This window comes from Daphnia carinata, chromosome 2 (assembly GCF_022539665.2).
Source record: "Daphnia carinata strain CSIRO-1 chromosome 2, CSIRO_AGI_Dcar_HiC_V3, whole genome shotgun sequence".
Classification (NCBI taxonomy): Eukaryota; Metazoa; Arthropoda; class Branchiopoda; order Diplostraca; family Daphniidae; genus Daphnia; species Daphnia carinata.
The window spans coordinates 3,253,262-3,262,391 of NC_081332.1; the positions used below are offsets into that span (position 1 = coordinate 3,253,262).

General features: G+C 37.3%; 2 long non-coding RNA genes across 2 annotated transcripts; one reads left to right on the forward strand and one right to left on the reverse strand.

Annotated features, from left to right (window-relative positions):
- Nucleotides 1-1,476: 1,476 nt before the first annotated feature.
- On the forward strand, nucleotides 1,477-2,210 carry LOC130689387 (uncharacterized). Its single transcript, XR_009000719.2, has 3 exons — nucleotides 1,477-1,648; nucleotides 1,841-1,984; nucleotides 2,094-2,210. It is a non-coding gene; the product is annotated as an uncharacterized LOC130689387 (long non-coding RNA).
- Nucleotides 2,211-4,691: 2,481 nt separating this feature from the next.
- On the reverse strand, nucleotides 4,692-5,362 carry LOC130689397 (uncharacterized). The gene is made up of 3 exons (XR_009000727.2): nucleotides 5,299-5,362; nucleotides 5,072-5,143; nucleotides 4,692-4,992 (listed from the first exon to the last, which is right to left on the reverse strand). It is a non-coding gene; the product is annotated as an uncharacterized LOC130689397 (long non-coding RNA).
- Nucleotides 5,363-9,130: the final 3,768 nt, after the last annotated feature.

Sequence of the window (9,130 nt, forward strand, 5' to 3'; positions counted from 1 at the left end):
TGCGACCACTAGGTATCCAAAGAATACTACTAAGGCCAAAATTGCAAGAATAGTCTTGCATTGTTCTTTCCTATTCATGTTCAGAGGTTGAAAGTATGCCGCGTATATGCTGGAGGGATATCGATCTAGGGATCCTAAGAAAGTATCCACTCAGTGTATGTCTTACGTGATAAAAATGTGCGGGTGGCAACTGCTAAATAACTCATGGCAACGAAGTAGTTAAATGACAATTCGATAACAGATTTAGTTTTCTTGTACATCAATAAATGTTGCATCATTTCGCACATAGCTCATTAATTGGTATTTATTTTGGCATGGAATTCATGGTTTTTGTGTAAATTTTACGCACGACAAAATAAGCACGACTTTTAGTTTTTTACGGTTAATTAAAAATCGATAAGCCAATATGAAAATACACCCGATTTTCGTGATCAGCGATCAATTTTGAATCAAAATAATGTATTTTTAACCAAATCTAGAATTTGACGAAAATTGAAAAAGTGAGAAAGCCTTCTTGCTTTTTCATTTTTTTGGCCAAATTTCAAATTTGGCTTACAATACGCATGTCCTGAAAGAAACTAACAAATCCAATGAGGAACGAACAGTCGACAGGGTGTCGAAGAGGAACCCGTAGTCAAGCCAATCGTTCTCGCCGATCAACCATATAAGGATAGTCGTCTTAAAATTCCTGGTTTACTAAATTCAAAGTTGGTAAAAAGACTGAAAGATTTATGTGTTTCTTTTCTAATAATGATAGGCTGCCAAGAAGCAAGGCTCAATGGCATCGGGGACGAAAAGGCTAAAAACCACCAACTTGTTGAAAAAGAACAGACAACTTAGACAAGTTTTAGGGGATGTTGGATCGCTCATGCGGATAGTGGAAGGATACACTGCTCATCTTTTCAAGTATTTGAAACTCCATGGAGGTCATGCACAAAAAAGCAATAAATAAGGTAATTACATGTATTATACATGTTGTTGCATATTGTGCATACTGTTGCACGATGAAGAAATCTGATGTAGAAGCTACATGTTACCAATCAGTTGCTGAAATAGGAGAAACTTTGATGAATGGTTTTTGTCATCAAGCTGTTGGTAACTGAGCTAAGGACATTCAAAGCGCTGCTGTTTTCCCTATTTGTACCTTTGGACTTTCCACACCAGCTTCTGGTCTTCCTATTCTATAAGTCTGTCTGATAGGATGGCAGAGACAGCAAGTAAGCAACCAAGTTTTTAATACTGTACTTCAAAAAGTGTTGAAACAAATCTTTTAGGAAACAGTGTGTTGAGTGTAGTGACTAAGAACCTTTTCAACCATGGAGTGATGACTGGGATGTCATAAGTGTACTGTGTCAACTCTCGAACTGATTATTCATTGCTGATTTCCATGTTTGGATCTGGATGAGCTAGTCGCTTAGCCAAGCCTTTCTATTCATCCATAACTTTTAAGGAAATTTTTGTCTCGAACCCAAATAGGTTTTTCTAGGTATGCAATGTGGCTTCATTACATAACCTGGCATTATGTTGTCCAAAAAGAAGCCTAGTACTCCTGCTGTGCTCGTGCTCATGAGAACAGTGACTATCTAACTGAAGATATGCAATCGCCTGTAAATATCAAGATGGGCTTTCATCCATTGTGAAGGGGAAGGTATGGAAACAATCTTCTCTGAAATTTATCAGTAACACCATGATTTTATTTTAGTGAGTTTAGTGAGAATTCTTTCATCAGATGAATTTTTCAACTCTAACTTCTACCGTTTATTCATTATTAGTTTTTCTTTATTACTGTTGATTTTTCCTTTGATTATGCCATAATAGTTTTCTTTCATTTGCATTGTAGGAAAGTGAACTATCATGGGGGGTGATCTTCATACCAAGGATGCTGTGTGTGTCCTCTCAGTGATCCTAGGTCAATACTGAGGGGATCTAATAAAGGGCTGTAATGGTTGCAGAAAAACGAGCCATTTGCTGCAATTACGTGCAGGTTATCTTAACAGCATTCTTCCATTGGAATTTCGGCCCATATTGTCTAGCTCGAAGACAGGGCTGGTTATCTGATGCTTGATAAATTAATTTCTTTATCTGTTGCACAGGAATAGTGGATACTTGGGATATCAAAACACAGCTGCTGATGTATCTGTAAGATGTGGCCTAGCACTTACCACATTCATATCACATTGATCCTTACTTTACTAATGGCATTAACGGACAATTAGATAAGATGTAAGGCAAGCAATGTTACAGGAATTTTTTCTTATAGGATGAATTTAAATTTTTTTCTTTTACAGAAGTGTTGATCAAAGTTATCTCTTTGACTTTGTGGAACATTCGGGTTTGACGTTAAACTTATCAGAAGCGAGTGTGATTAAGAACAAGAAAATCACGGGTAAGAAAGATTGTGCAGCATGGCTTATTAGCATGGCATATTATGGCAGATTTCTTTCGATACCGTTGTCTTTTACCGTCGTTTTTATACCGTCATATAGTTATTAACTCTGCTGGTGCCCAGTTTCGGAATTTTATTGCACATCGTTCCCTGTCGAAATTGTCTGCTTCGTGCTGAGAACCTGTATTCGCAAAAAATACCTTGTCATCGTTGTTTTGTCATAGGTAGTTGTGTGGAATGGGCATGTAGGTAACCAAATATTTTAGTAATAATATTATTACCCGGATACAAGTTAAATTATATTCATCAATTTGATAAATTTTGATTATGCTTGATACCAAATTAACATGATTTCCAAGAATAATTTGTGTTTCCATGCAGAAGTACCAGAGTAATGTGACAAACATTCACAACAGTGATTACCCTTCACAAAGCTAACATTTAGTATGCTACTATTATTTGTTTTATAAATTTAGTTATAATTTAATTCAGCTTTTTATTTAGTGGAATATAATTTATTTCAGTTTTTCTGATGCAGTTTGGAAGCCACTTGGTGTAAACTTTTCGTCAGGTACTCACAAAAAACAGATTGGCAAATCTAACAAATGGTATGCAATGGGTAACAGTTTTATTACAGTTGGAAGTAGTTTTTCCAAACATACATTCCGAACTCATTTTTAACACACTAACATATAGTTGCATCACATGTGGGTGGGTGAGATTTTGTTCCAGGAATTTCAGGCGTTGCGACTGAAAGATTGGCGAGCCAAAGGACGCCCTGCCCTGTTTACCACAGCGTTGAAGGATTGATGTATCCAGTGCCAAATCGCCACAGCTGGAACGTTTGTATCGGCGACAAGCACCCACCAGCAGCAGACGAAATCCGAAGTGTGTGTACGTGCGCGTGTGATACGTTTGACAACATCGTAACTCGAGCGAAAAGCGAGTATTTCGAGATTATTGTTGAAGTTGTGGGCAGTTCTTGGTCCATGTGTGATTCAACGTAAAGGTATGTGCAGCTTGCAATCGCCCAGTTTCTTGCTTTCCCATTTTTCCTTTAACAGTTTGACACTTTCGACGTAAATACCCCGAGGAAAAGGCGTCTTGCATGAAGTTGTTGAAAGTGTGGGTGAAGGACTGATTTTTGTAGCGTCATCCAAAGCTATTAGCAATGCTGTTGGATGTCAGAATCATTTACGTTATTGCCCAGACTTTCATTGCCTTCCAAAAAATCGTCTGCTCGACGAAACTCTGTTCGCGAAAATGCTTAAGCATCTTTCAGTGTTACTCCTGTTGAAGCCGAGGCGAATAGCTGAAACACACGTATCATTTCATCTCTTTTTTGCCTCATCATTGTACGGAAACTATGTTAGTAACCTTTTGTTTTGCGTTTTTGTTTTTGTTAAAACTTCCCATATCATTTTCAAGTGCAATTTTTATTTTTTTTTAGGTAGCTGTATGGATGTGTAAAGAATGGTGGTTGCAGGTCATGAGAGCCATTCCTTTATACAATACCTTTCCATTTTTATTGCTTTAAGTTTTGTCATTTTAGCCGCTGAATGTAGCTGGAACAGAACACATTGGAATTTTAACGTCAAGACATCTGGCAGGTTGGACGATTAAACATCCCTCTGTGGGGACACAGATATTGCGTCTAGTTTTTATCTGTAGATTATTTCTGAGATAATAACTTTGTCACCAACACCGTGACTTTGATAACCAGCAGTTGAACAGCCTTTCAATTCCAAACAAAAGGAGTCATGGTAATTGTATGTTTTGTATACATTTCTGTATAAACTATCACTTATCTAGATTTACTCAATTGACATGACACTCTATATGGCTGGCATTGGAGTAGCTAATGCTGTTCATATGCAGAATATGTCACTGAGAAGGGGTTCTATTATGGTAGGAGTACCATGTTTTACTACAGGCTGACCAGAATCACAAACACATTGATTGAAAACTATCATCAGTTTCAACAATTGATACGTAAAATAATAGTAATATTACAAAATTGTAATAATATTCAAATGGTAAGTAAATACTTTGGAATTGTTGTTGCGAAAAAACGACAATTTATAATATAAATTGTAGTACCAAACGTATTGTATACTACCATATGGTTTAAGTAATTATTAACATTAATATATAATTTTTCGTAGTTATTGTATTATAGAAGTATTGAAAATTTATTTTTTAATTTGTTTATGGTAAGGTACATTATATATCAATTATGATTGTTTGTTATCCTACCAAATTTAAAATAATTGTACTTTTTACTTTGTTTAATTGTACTTTGTAAATTATAGGGTTTTTTTTTGCTTTGCTTATTTGTTAGTAAACAGAACTATTTTTTGGCTTAGTGTAACATTAAATAATTTAACAGTTATTCAAATTCGAACAGTTGAAATATCAAGTAGATTCACATATGCAGGTAATACGTTAAAATAGTGTTTTGCAGGTACAAGAATTACACATACATATTTAAACTTTATTAATAAGATTTTCAATGTTTAATTATTTCTATTTACATTCAGAAGTAACCGGTTAGTAATGTGAATTAAAGGACATGACTATATGATGAATACCAGCAGTGATGAAGCCTAAGAGTAGCAACGAACATAAAAAGTATGGTACTATAAATTTTTTAAATAATTAGTGGTACTTAACAAATTTCAATACCTCATTTGATGCAGTTGAAAGGCAGCCAGAGTAAACACGCCAGCATCTACTCATGGATTGAAAGGGTCGTTCCTAAAAGAAATGGAATGCTATTGGTAACAGTTTGATTTAATTAAGAATTAGTTTACTAACATAGATTTAGAACTAATTTAATTGAAGTAGAGATATCCTCTAACTTTCTACAATTAAAGAAGACAATGAAGCTACTTAGTATAAATTCAACCTACCTGATAAGCGAATCGATCGTCGATGGTGATATAGTTGTGGTACATCTGTAGAGGCAAGACTCCGAACGAATGTTAACATCTATCGTCTAGACGACGCCTTAAATACTCGCAGACACGTGTCACATTATTGCTTTCCCGGAAGTAGAGCGTAGGGTAGAGGGACCTAATTCTGAAGGTCGATAGGTTGAAGGACAAATTTTTATTTCCAGGTGAGCCCGAGGTTATAGCCATTCCCCATCGATTGACCTTAGGTTACTTTGAATTTTTTTTTTTTGGTTTTTTTTGTTTGTTTCCAAGTGCCTAAAACAGACGAAGAACCTCGGGCATACACAAAAAGGAGAGGGAAGGGGGGAGGAAGGAAAAAAAAAGAAGCTAGAAGCTCAGTAGCTCTTTCACCTGCACGCTGTGCACTAGTGTAGATTTGTTGCTTGCAATCCACGTCTAAATATTCTTAGAACTTTCGCACGTGCTCTTAGCTTTCGCAAATTGTAGATTCATCAATAACGCACTGCATCAGCACCTGGGTTAGCCTCTGCACTGGCCTTGATTAGTTGGGTAGTATAAGTCTAGATGAAATAGATTAAGTTAAGGATAAGTAGGCCTAAAGTTAAGTTAAGAGTAAGGCGTAAGCGTAGTCCACCTCAATTCGTTACCTTTGCACAACACTATCTCAGCCATTTTCTTTCACTGTTTTATGCAATTATTAACCGTAGTGGTCGTTCGCTAACCATTTTTTTTCTTACAAACAATTGTACATTTCAACTTCTTAACACAATTTACACATGAACCGCCAATCCGGCCAATTTTTTTAAAAAAAATTTTTCTCCATGTAACTGTAATTCGTGTACCTGATGTCTGTTAAAATTAAGATGAAATTTGTTGCTGTTCAAATGTAAAAAAAAATTTTTTTTTTTCTCGTTTCTGTACAATCAGCAGGGTAATCTCTGGGGCTGAAGGGCAACGAAGATCGCCGTCGCAGCCATTGGAATACCGCCCAGGATTCTGAGGTATATATTTAAAAACTCGGTATCTCATCATGATTTTTTCTTTAAATTTTATGTGCCTAGGAAGGCCATAGCTCCACTGAAGAGGACCTTTGGACAACGAAGGTCATCACCAGGATTCTAGTCCAAAATTACAAGGTATTCAAAAAATTGAAGTGCATTACTATTCTATGTAGTAATTTGTGTATAAGAGGGTTGGCAACGCTACCGATGAGGATTACTGGACGTCGGGGATAACCACTGGAGCTGCCAAGGATTGCCAGGTATTACTTTCACAATTTAAAGTGTTTAATCGTGTTTCTTTATGTATTTCGGACGGTCCACATCATCTCCGAGGTGGGCCACTCGACAACGAGGTTCGCTTTCGAAGCCTCCTGGAATTATCGCCCAAAATTGTGAAGTATTTAATTGAAAGTCTTAGGTTGTGATCTATGATTTATTTTGTTTTTATGTATTTAGGAGGGCCTCACCATCATCGAAGAGGATGCTGGACATCGTGGATCGCCGCTGGAGTAACAAGATCGTCGCAATGGATATTTAAGGTATATGTTTTACACGTTTAAGTGTCTAAACATGTTTTTTAAATGTATTTAGGATGGCCCACATCATCACCGAAGAGGGTAACTGGACAACGAAGTACGCCGTTGGAGCCACCAGGATCGTCGCTCAAAATTGCCACGTATTTTATCGAAAATTTTTACTGTCAATTCATTAACCATTAATTTATTTTGTTTTTATGTATTTAGGAGGGCGCCATCATCGCCGAGGAGGACCATTGGACAACGTGTTTCGCCGTCGGGTTCACCAGGATAATCGCCCAAAATGGTCAAGTATTTAATTCAAAGTTATAAGTTTTACATTATGATCTCATTTTGTTTTTATGTATTTAGGAGGGCCGCACCATCATAAGAGACGATGCTGGACATCGAGATTCGACGCTGTAGCAACGACATTGTCGGCATGGGTATTGTGGGTTTTTAAAAAATTAACGCTAAGTGTTTAATCGTGTTTTTTGGGCTTCGAAGAGGGCTTCACCACCACCAAAAAGGACGCTGGAGCATCGATATCGTCGCCGTGGATGTTTCAGGTATATCATTTACTCGTATAATTGTGTATTCATGTTTTTGTTTTGTAATTAGGAGGGTTCCATCATCGCCGAAGAGGATTACTAGACTACGAGGTTCGCCGTCGGAGCTACCAGGATCGTCGCCCAACATTGTCAAGTATTTCATTGAAATTCTTAAGTCTTACACCACTCATTTATTTTGTTTTTTATGTGTTTACGAGGGCGGCATCATCGCCGAAGAGGATCACTGGCCAGCATGGTTTGCCGTAGGAGGCACCAGTATCGTCACCCAAAATCGTCAAGTATTTCATTCAAAGTTATACGTTTTACACTATGATCTCATCTTGTTATGTATTTAGGAGGGCCTTACCACCATCTGAGAGGATGCTGGATATCGAGGATCGCCGCTGGAGCAACGAGGTTATCGCAATGGATGTTTCAGGTATATTTCTTTACATGTTTATTTGCCTAATCATGTTTTTTTTTTAATGTATTTAGGAGGGCTCCGTCGTTGTCGAATAGGATCACTGGACGTCGTAGGGTGTCGTTGGAGCAACGGAAATCGCTGCCCATCCCGTCGTACACGCCCATTAGGTCGATGGGGAAAAAAGATGGTACGGTTGAGTATTGCCTAATTGGCATTTTTCTACTTTATTCCATGTTACTCGTGTGTTTTACAAGTATGTTGCTCTTGTCCTATATTCCTTACCTTTGTTTTTCCTTATGCATGACGGCTTAGTTTTAACTTTGACTGAGCACGCAAATTCACTACACCTGTACCCCACGGTTCACTCACGGTTTGTTTGCTTTTTTGCACCGGGTTGGGGTTAGCGTATCAGGTAATGTAGGCCTGCTCACATTGGTTTCAGGCCAAGGATTTAGTTGGTGCAGGTTTACTAACACTTGCTACTTCTAAAATAAAAAGTAAAACAAAATAAATCTATTTTATGTCAGCATACTCTTTTGAGTATGGTTTCTTGACTTGAGTAATATATAAATCGCGTGCGATCGGGTTGTAAACCCCGATTTGACAACCCGACAAAACGTGATGGGGCAGCAACCGTTCCGACCTGTCGCATAGGCAAGAATGAAAAACCCGCTGAACAAGAAATCGGTTCGAGCGATACGGGTTTGTGGGGCTGATTGGTCTCACAGTTTTCCTCAACGGATGTGTTGCAACGCTGTCTCACAAACGTCTGCACACGAGTTCTCACCTCAGTTTTTTTAGTGCAGTGAAGAAAGTTATGCAAACCAAGGATATCGGTACATATTTGACAATTTCATGTTAACGATTATTTATTTAGATGTTGTTATTTAGATGTTTAGCTTATTGAAAATGGATTACAAATTAAATATATGCCGAACGTTAATAGTAATGACGCTTAATACTATATTGATGTAATTGTATGAATACTAATCGCCTTCAAAACAAATCATCGCTTGTGTTCGGGTTTCGTGTCCGATAAAAATGAACATGGAGTTAATAAAAAACAGCTCATTACTCGCTACACAAATTGTGATCCAAGCCGGGCGGTTTTACTAAAGAAATTAGATGTTTTACAACGCTGTTAAACATGTTTCACATGAAGCTGCTAAATCTTATCCGTGACATTGCAGAAAGTTGTTAAACTGTGGCAAACCTTGTACTAAGGTTTAACATTGCATAACTCTGTCAAAATGTAATGTTGTAATATCAGTAAAAAAATTAAACTTATCTTGCAACAAATGAAACTGTGTGACGTTAACAAATGTACACTGTCTT